The sequence below is a fragment of the Hipposideros armiger genome, unplaced genomic scaffold (genome assembly GCF_001890085.2).
Source record: "Hipposideros armiger isolate ML-2016 unplaced genomic scaffold, ASM189008v1 scaffold_85, whole genome shotgun sequence".
Classification (NCBI taxonomy): domain Eukaryota; kingdom Metazoa; phylum Chordata; class Mammalia; order Chiroptera; family Hipposideridae; genus Hipposideros; species Hipposideros armiger.
The window spans coordinates 2,493,832-2,503,445 of record NW_017731435.1 but is presented as its reverse complement, the minus strand read 5'-3'; the positions used below and the strand labels follow the sequence as shown (position 1 = coordinate 2,503,445).

At 47.7% G+C, this 9,614-nt stretch overlaps 1 protein-coding gene across 1 annotated transcript in view; it reads left to right on the top strand.

Annotated features, from left to right (window-relative positions):
• MGMT (O-6-methylguanine-DNA methyltransferase) overlaps positions 1 to 9,614 on the top strand; it is a 252,071-nt gene that overhangs the window by 28,409 nt on the left and 214,048 nt on the right. Inside the window, exon 2 of the mRNA XM_019644154.1 lies at positions 6,253 to 6,312. The gene's annotated coding sequence lies outside the window, so the exon portion shown is untranslated. The remainder of the gene's footprint in view (positions 1 to 6,252; positions 6,313 to 9,614) is intronic.

The window sequence follows — 9,614 nt, the reverse complement described above, 5'->3', positions numbered from 1 at the left end:
AGGATAATATCTGTACGTGGGATAATTACAATTTTGTGTTTACCTTTTTCACCTGATCTTTTATTGTAAGTGCTTATCCATGTTATTAAAATCTTTGCCAACATTGTTTTTTGAGATGGCTTGGTATCCCACTGTAACAAAGTAACCTGCGTTCATTTGTTCAGTATTTAGGGCAACTTCATATCCAGGGCTCTGTCCTAAAGAATTGATTAAAACTGTGTGCACACAGATGTTGAATATGCTATTTCTGAGAACTAACCAGGTAGGGAAGACTTCGGAAGTCTTAGGTTCAGGAATTGTTAACCAGCTTCTCAGCTTCTTGAGCTCAGGGACTGTGTCTTATAATTTTGGACCCCCAGCCGGGCTATGGTCATTTATGATGGTCAGGTCTTCATTCAAAGCACCATCCATCCCTCTGCTATTCATCAGGCACTCAAGAGTGGGGTATGTCTTACGGTGTGTGTCTGACCTTGAACTGGCCAGACAAGGCTCTGACTGTGTGGAGCATGGGCTCACTCTGGGCAGGGTGACTGACGTGCTCAGGGACCAGCCCCGTGCTCTAGTTTATCGGTGACATCTACTCAGTTTCCCTGGTACGTGCAGCAGCAGGGTTGCTGAGCACTGCCAACAAGCTTTTGGCAATGCTAGAAATATCCTGTATCTGTGCCATCCAGTATGTTAGCCACTAGTCACCTGTGACTGGTTGGCACTTGAAATGTGACCAGTGATACTTGGGGACTGAATTTTTAATTTTATTACATTCTAGTTTATTTAAATTTAAACACGTAGCCCCCTGTGGCTAGTAGCTACTGTATTGGACAGTGCTGCTCTAGATGGATTAAATGTTTGCTTGACAGTATTTAGTGTGCTTTAGCGTCCATTCTGATTCTGACATTTGGTTTCCTCTGCTTGCTTTTATTTTTATTTATTTGTCACAAGTGCTTTGAGCATTGAGAGGTCCTTTGTGTACGTTTTCTCTCTCTGTGCTGTTTTAACACGGACAACATCTCCATGTGAGAGGAATTTGCCTGAACAGGACACTGCAAATTATAAAGTAGGCCAGATTAGAGAAGAATAAAGGGTTTTGTTGGGAATTAGCTTGTGTTGCAAAACCATTTAAGTAAACTGAGACCGTCCGACAACACACCTAGATCTCCTGTTCGCTCTGCAATTTTCCTTTAACCAGGTTTTGGATTTCTGTCAAAATTAACAATTTAAATTTGTGATTCAGTTTTCTGTTACAAGCAATTGCTGTTTGTAAATGAGACTAATTCCTCCTTGAATTTATGGTACAAATACGTAATTGAGAGTTACAGATCTCTTGATCGTCTGGGTCTAGGCACAATAAATGTGGTATCTACTGCTGGAATCGGGCAGGATATTTCTATGAATTGTAAAATAACTGCTTTGTCAAACTGGGTTAAGTTATTTTGGAAACTACAAGTAGTCACTTGGTGATTAGGTGTTTGAGTGTATTTGTGAGAATGGAGTGCTTCTCCAAGGTCACTGCGTTTCCACCCCATGGACCTGAAGCTCTTCGGGTCGTACTTCCTCTGCATTTCGCTTGCTGAGTGTGGCTCCTTCCGGGTGATAAACAAGCCACCAAACTCTCAAATTCCTGTTTGCTTGTAGAGAAAGAAAATCCTCGTCTCCTTTGATCGGGCCCACTCCAAACTTGTGTAACCGTTCTGTATAATCCTAACCAACATGCGCCACGTCGTCAGAGGGGAGAAATGACAACGCGGACATGCCCTCTGTCAGACGGGGATGGGATTTGGTCTGCCGCCGGCTTATCTCTTCCCTCCAGGATTCGCCTTCTCGTTTTTCTAGGCAGAGCGTCTCCATGTAGTTAAAATGACATCGGGGCTTCATCGGACGTAGGTTCCTGCACAAACAGCCCAGCATCTGGTCACAGAGAATGTAATGACATGCCCAGAGCCTCTGCAGGACAGCGCGGGGTCTCCCCATGCCCAGCGGGTTGGCGTGATGAGCCGGCGGCTGCTCTGTGCATCCCTGAGCTCTGCACGCTGGGGATGGTGCTGGCGGGCCTCGGAGAGCGCCGCGTGGTGATGCAGGCAGCTTGCTGTGTGCTGGCCACTTGTGATCCTCACCCTCTTTAAGGAAACAACAGTGATCATTTATTTCTTTGGGATTGAATGGGAAGCTTTATAAATACTTAAGGAAACACAAGCGTCTGGCCTGTTGGTTGTCACTGGCTCGTCCCCCAGCCGCCCCCTCCAGGAGCCGCCCTCAGTACTGCAGGCTTTCTGTTTGCCTCGTCCATGTGATGGAAGAACAAGTACATTTTAAAATTTATGGAAGTCAAATGAATGGCCGGTGTGGGGAAGGGCTACCTTTATAACAAGATTAATACCTGGGCTCGAGGGACATAACATTTTAGTAAAATCCAAATTTGTATAGTTATCCTGGCCATGCTTTCAACCTCTGGCTTCCTTATAAAAATGTCTACATAAAATACTGGTAGCTGTCTCTGGCCATTATGTCCATCTAGGGTAGGTGGCCTGACCTGGAACCCACTCAGGCTTTGAAGTCTGGGCCAGTCTCTCCCCGGTTTCTGTCACATCTAAGCATAAAGCACCACTGCTAGCTGCCTCCATGGTCTAGAAGAGATGTTTCTAGAAAAAATACAGGGACAAATATCCCCCAAAGTAGGGGGATATTTAAATAAAATCAGACATCATCTATTCCTCTTCCCCTTTGAATTACTGCACATTAATGTAGTTGTCTTGATATTTCCTTTTTTTTTTTTTTTTCTGGCAGGAGAGACCTATTGGGTTGGAAGCTGTGAGCAAGTCCTCCGAATGATTTCTGATTTTAAACAGGAAGAGCCTCATTTCTTAGTCTGATTTATAATGTGATAGAAAGCTGCTGGCCAGCTGACACTAATCTTAATTTATGATCTATTTAACCTTTTTATTTCCCAGCCACAAGTGATGTCCTCCCCAGACCTGGATCTCGGCACCAGTGTGGTTCAGAAGCACATATATGGCATCGTGGTCCCACGTCCCAGAGGCCGTGGTGGGCTTCCACTGAAAATGCTAATACGGTCTGTGGACACTTAGGGGACCACGGAGCTGCCCGTCCCACCTGCCAGGGCTGTGGGTCAGGATAGATCCTGCATGCACACAGATGCCAACGGCTCGGCTTTGTATTTTATTTTATTTTTTTTGGAATCATTTTAGACTTGTAGAAAGGTCTCTGTACGTCACCCCCGTGTTTCGCCCGGTGTTAATACCGCACGTGACCTGTACGCATACCACAGCCGGGGAACCGTGTCTGCGTTTCACTCACGTCCTTGCTCTGTTCTGCTATCCAGTCCGAGACCCCCACATGGTGTTTAGTCCCTGTGTCTCCTTCATCTCTAGTTTGTGACCGCCCCTCTCTCCTTGCTTTCTGTCACCTGGAGACTTTTGAAGAACATGGGTTAGTTACCTGTAGAATGTCCCTCGTTGGGGTCTGTGGTGGTGTCTCCTGATTGGATGGAGGGTCATAGTTTCAGCGAGAAGAGCACAGAGGGGTGCCTCCCGTCACGAGGTGGATGACATCTGTGTCAGCTGCTGGTGACGCCAACTTGGTCACTTGGCTACGGAGGAAATGTCACGTTTCCCCAGCTCTAAAGTTACTGTCTTCCCCTTTGTAATGAACACATATCTGGGAGAGACGGTTTGAGGTCACGCAGTCAGCCCGCAGTTCACCTGAGGCTTTCGCCGCCCTGGTCAGTGTCTGGCTGCTCCTGCCGACGGTTCCTGGTGTGGCGGCAGTTCCGTCGTTCACCGAGGGGAGGGCTTCTGTGTGGAAGAGCGGCTGCGTCCTCCCATCCATTTGTTTATTCAGTCAGGTATTTGTATCAGCGCGACTCATGGAGATTTCTGCTATGGGTTGTAGCCCAGTACTGTCATTGCTTTGTCACTCAAGTAGCTCTCGGGACCCTGTGAAGCTGGCTCCTGTCTTTCTGACATGCCCGTCCATTTTCTTAGCTCTCTGACTTTCCGGCACCACAGGAGAATCCAAGCTTATCTTGTGTTTTTCCTGCCCCGGTCAGTGCTGGGTTCAGTCACGTCTCCAGGGAGCCTGGCTTCCTTCTCCTGGAACATGCTCGTTAGAAACCAGGGCTGGGCCCTGGTGTGCTCGTGGCTGCTGAGGGGCCGCTACTTCTGGCCCCTGTCGGCGGATAGGGCTGGGCGACCTGTGGCCCTGAATCACCCACGCGTGCCATCACGTGCAGCATGTGCCTGTTTCTGTATGTGTCACCTGTGTGGTAAAGACTGAGTTGGTCCTGGTACCTCCAATCCGAATCTAACTCAACAGGTTTCACTCTGCCTCCATCCTTCTGTGTTTATAAGTCCCTTCTCGGACAGTGAGAGACCCGGCTTTCGCGATCTGCAATACGCTCACTTGCATAATGGGTCCTTCTAAACCAGCGGTTCTCAACCTGTGGGTCACGACCCCTTTGGGGGTCGAACGACCCTTTCACAGCGGTCGCCTAAGACCATCGGAAAACAAAAAGATATTTACATTACAATTCATAACAGCAAAATTACAGTTATAGAGTAGCAATGAAATCAATTTTATGGTTGGGGGAACATGAGGAACTGTATTAAGGGGTCGCGGCATTAGGAAGGTTGAGAACCGCTGTTCTAAACGGACCCTGGAAAGCCCATGTCATTGTATTGAGGTCACCTGTGCAGATGGGGGCCAACAGGCAAAATGTTATTTGTGAAGGAGAATAGTTCCTGCTTGGCAAAGAGAGTCCACAGAATTGTTTTAACTACTCGTGTGAGCATGGTTAGGAACTCAGGGTTGACACTGGAACTGAAATAGAAAATGAAATAATGTTTCCAAATAGATAGACTGGCTAATTAGCTTATTTCTCAAATATCCAAATGTTGCATGTTGAGAAGAAATAAAACAGTGAGGGTCCTCTAACATTATTTTATGTGAAGAGTAATAATTTCCTTTCACAGCATTCTCTACTAATTTAGTTTTTTTTTTCTTTTTTATTAACCCATTTTATTTTATTTTACTTCCAATTTTTGGTTGAATTGGTACTTTTTACCTACATATGATTCCTTCTCTTTGTTGTAAACAGAGATACTGAAAATCTGTTAGGTGAATGTGAAAGCCTTTAAAAGGCCTGATGGTGCTTTACTATGTCAGGAGTCACACAGTATTCATACTAAGAGGTGTGACAGTGGACAGTTTTAAAGTATTGTGTATCTTTGTGGATACGTGTTAGGTAGGATCTTACACCTGATTCATTTTGTGATGTGTTTTGCTGGAGTGGGGTTTGCCGATGGCAAAGGACCGTAAAACTTAGCTGTCAGAAATACAAACGGGTCATTGTCAGTTTTCTTTGGCTGAAGCTGGAAAATTGTTGGGCATCCTTATGTAATGCCTGCATCTTGTTCTGGGCTGGGTGGACACATGTACACACCTGTGCGTGGGTTACCACAGCCCTGTTGTGGCAGTCAGGCTCGTGTGCAGTGTCCTGGGGTGCCACACGGAGGCGCCCACCCTGGGGACCAACCCAGGCCCCCAATGGAGGTTTGGTGGCACTTGTCACTGCAGAAGAGCTAAGCCTCTGCTGACTCATGCAGTGTGGAATGAGTCCGGGAGAAGTCGAGGCTTTGAAGGATGTTGGATTTGACCTTGACCCACCTGCCACTTATGTGCCCTTGGGCTGGTTACTTAACCTCTCAATCTGTTTTCTCATCTACAAGTCTTTTGCTCAACCTCAGGTTTGCTGGGAGGAGTAATGAGATAATATATATAAAGCACCTGGCCCCCTGCCAGGCACAGGCCAGGGATCAATTCTGTTTCTACCCGACTAGCCCTTTCCACAGTCTGTAGGCACGTGCTGTCACCTGCACGGAGGGGCCGAAGCATTCTGTCTCTGGGGTATTTGCTTTCTGACAAAAAGGGAAATGGCTGATCGTCTTAGAAGGATTTGCCTTCTAAGAAGAGTTCAACAAGGTATGGATAATGTGTGCCAGAGGTGTGGCGTGGTCGCCGTCTTTCCCTAAAGAAAGCTGCGGCTGAGGTCCAGGGCGGTTTCTGCCATGTGAAGATGTGTGACTGGGGACCTGGCCAGCTGCCTTCCGAATGGCCTGTGTAACTTCAGCGCTCCCTGCCACCTGTCATTAACTTAGAGAAAACCAACGTGAGGACTGAAGCATCTCCCCCTTTCTTCTTGTCTTTCAAATCAAGTTACATTCTTTTTTTTTTTTTAAGCACGAAACTTTCGGAGCAAACGAGGCCCAGAGAAAAGAGGTAGACGCAGTGACACTGACTGTGAGTACATGTTACCCTCGCAGACTGACCAGGACAGTGGGTTTTAAAAGCGGCCGTACCCAAGCAGGACATAAAAATGCATGGAGGCTAGAAATGCACTTCTCCTGTTTATGGCTCTGCTCCATATTTCATTTATATTTAAAACTGAGTTGACGAATATGAATACAGATAGTTAGAGCTACTGTAAAGCCATATTTGTTTATGTGCGTGGCCCATAGCTTACAGTTTAAAGGGAGAGCAGTTAATGGTTTTGCCCACACTGCTTGGAATTTTTCCTTTTTTTTTATTATTCTCCAGCTTCTGCTCTTCAGGTGTGTAGCTATTTTAGTATTATGAAGGATGATGGATGCTGCCGGAAAGTTTCTTCGGAAGCACTTCTGATATTGTGCAATGCACTTGGGGTCAGCTGCACTTGACTGATGCGTGATTTATCCCGTGTCCCTGCCACTTCCCGAGATAAAGCTGCGGCTTTATCAAAAATGCCAGCAACTGTGATTTAGAATTTATAAACCTCCGTTTTCAAATAATTGTTCTGATTACTTTCTGCCTTGGCAATAAAATGATAAACGTAATTGCAACACAAATGTGAGATAGCACCAAAATACAATAAAATTAACCTGAATTAGCTTGACTTGTCGATGAGACGTATTTATGAAATGTAGTGTTGCAATAGGGGAGGGAGATATTATAGCTGCAAGGTGAGTTATTGCCTTAATGTAATACTCCTTGAAATTTAAAAAAGAGACTGTTTCTGTTGAGGGTGATTGTGCTTTTGAAATTAAGTTGGAGTGATTCTTATAATTGGCAACCATAATGCGTTTTGAAGGTAATATCTTTTATCGTGTTATGCCTAGTTGCATTACCTTTTATTTAGTGGTTTCTGGCTTCAGCCTTTTGAACACTCAGGTAGAGGCCGACTTGGAATTCTGTGGGATACAGGGGGCTGAAATGCTTTCCTCTCTTTTCGGCATTGCCTGTTGTCTGAATGTTACAGACTTTTAAAAAATACTCAATTAAATCATTTAGCTGTCAAAGGTTAAGTATTATAGTTAATTTTTAAAAAAAATGTTTGAGGAAGGTTCTTATCAATGTGTTTTGTTTCCTGATCTCTGCATGTGTACCAGGAATTTCTTATTGTCACCTAAATAGTTTTCAGCAGTGTCAAACCCAATGCCCCCTTTTAAATACACATAATTTATAACTTTCCCTTTACAATCCTGAAATGAAATTCATGGATAATATCTACCTGCATGGACTGTTGAAAAAAAGAAAAAAAACCCCTCAAAGTTAGATATAAATAAAAGGGCAGTTATTTGTAATATTCAGAACAGAAGTGCTGGGCTGGCCAGGACGACGCCAGAGACAGGATGGAGTAAGCAGATGTGAGTGCCTGGGCTGTATGAGCGACAAACAGAGACCCAGACCTTCCTGTTTAGCGGCGAGTTATGACAGGGTCAGCACTCACGAGTGCCACGGTTTTTCCCAAATGGTGGACGCTTTGTGTGAAATGCCCAAGCACATGGGTCCCTCGTCCCCTTGAGTCGCCGTGGAGTTGCATTGCTGGGAAACCCTGTGTTTCTTAAAACTGCAAAATACTCTGCGTGCTTACAGTTTAATGGAGTTATGCTTTAGGTTCAGATTAATTTTAGGATCTGTTGCAGGACATTTGGAAGTGTCACAGGAGGGAGGATGACTTGTTCAGGACGGTCCCCCATATTCCCGACCCCTGCCCTGTACATGGTCATGGCTCCTGCAGTCATAGTGACAACAGAGAGAGGCCTGGCATCACCAGTCCCCCTGCTGAGGACGACTGGGGGGACCCTAACTCCCGGGCATCAGACCCCAGCCAAGTTGTAATTAGATCAGGAACCTCCCAAGCACCCTCCTGACGAGGGACCGAGGGGCCCGTCTCCTGGCCAGGGCCGGTGAGGTGGCCAGTAGTCTGCCGGTTAATCTCCGAGCAGCTGTGCCTCCCCCGCTCTCGCTCAGCAGGACGCCTCACACCTGTGCCTTCAGCTGCCTGTCGCCTGGCTGTGTGCAGCCGTCCACTTTCCGTCTGTGGAAACGCATGCTCCGTGTGCTTTCTCTGCGTCTCTGCTCACTCCAGCTCTTCCGCTTACAAGTACCCTCTCAGTCGCCACCCGCTTTTCACTCCTACACATCCTTCAGAATTCCTCCCTCCACCAAGCCTTCCTTGGCCCTTGAACTGGTGTCTTGTTTTTCAGGGGATCTTTTCTGAACACATTTTTTGGGGTCTTTTTTGGGGTGACATGAATAGTTAAGAGAGTGGGCCCAGAAGCCACACCGAATATGGGTTTCAGTCTTATCTCTCCCACTTGGTGGCTCTATGTCCTTGTCCATGTTCCATAAGATTGCTATAAGCCTCAGTTTCCCTGTCTCTAAAATGGGGTTTGAATACTGCAGTGCTTGTAGGGTTACAGTGGAGAACTAGGCAATGTGGGTCTGGGAGGCCTGGGGGCAGATGGAGCTGGGAGGGTGTTGGGTCCGGGAGGCCCAGGGGAGACCCCCCTCCCCCCATCCCGGGCTGGCTGCTGTGCCCCCGTCTCTGCACGGAGCCCGGCCCTGGGAGCAGGCTCCTGAAGGAGCAGTGCGGGGTTCATTTGTGTTCACTGAACCCTTAGGTACCGCTGTGGAACCTTCCTCTCTGACAGCGTAGGGAGGGGACAGCGGGCCAGAGGATGCTCTGGAGGCCGGCGGGCCTGTCTGAACGAGGCCAGATGGACAGTTTCCACGTGGGGAAGGCCGCCTGGTCAGCACGGAGCCCACGCCAGGGCCTGGCTTGGAAATGGCCCTCCTGGAGGACCTGGGGTTCTCAGTCATGACCTGGAAGGACGCTGCTGAGGTGGCGACACGGCACCCCAGGCACACGCCACCCCAGTGATGGCGGGCCCGGCACGCGGCCGGGGGAGGGAAGCCGAGATGTGTATTTATGACCCGAGCCGTGGGCAGCTCACACCGAGGCCCCGCTGAGTGGGCCAAAGTGACGGATGGCTTCGGGGCTCCTTTTTATCGTCCGGACTCACGCTCTCCTGTGTTGTGTTTGCTGGTGTTTGATTGTATTCGTTACCTGTGAGACGGAGAAGCCTTTCAGCCCCCAAAGTAAATATGGACCTGCGCCCGGCACATTTTATCTTTAAGTGTCAGCGGCCAGGAAACAGCCCACAGCTTTTCCATTTATCCCACCGCAGGTTTGGGGTTTGAATCGGAGACAAAGCATTCACTGAAGTACCAGGTTCGGGGCGCATTCGGCCCGTGCAGGGAGGTGGCCCTGGTGGCCTCTA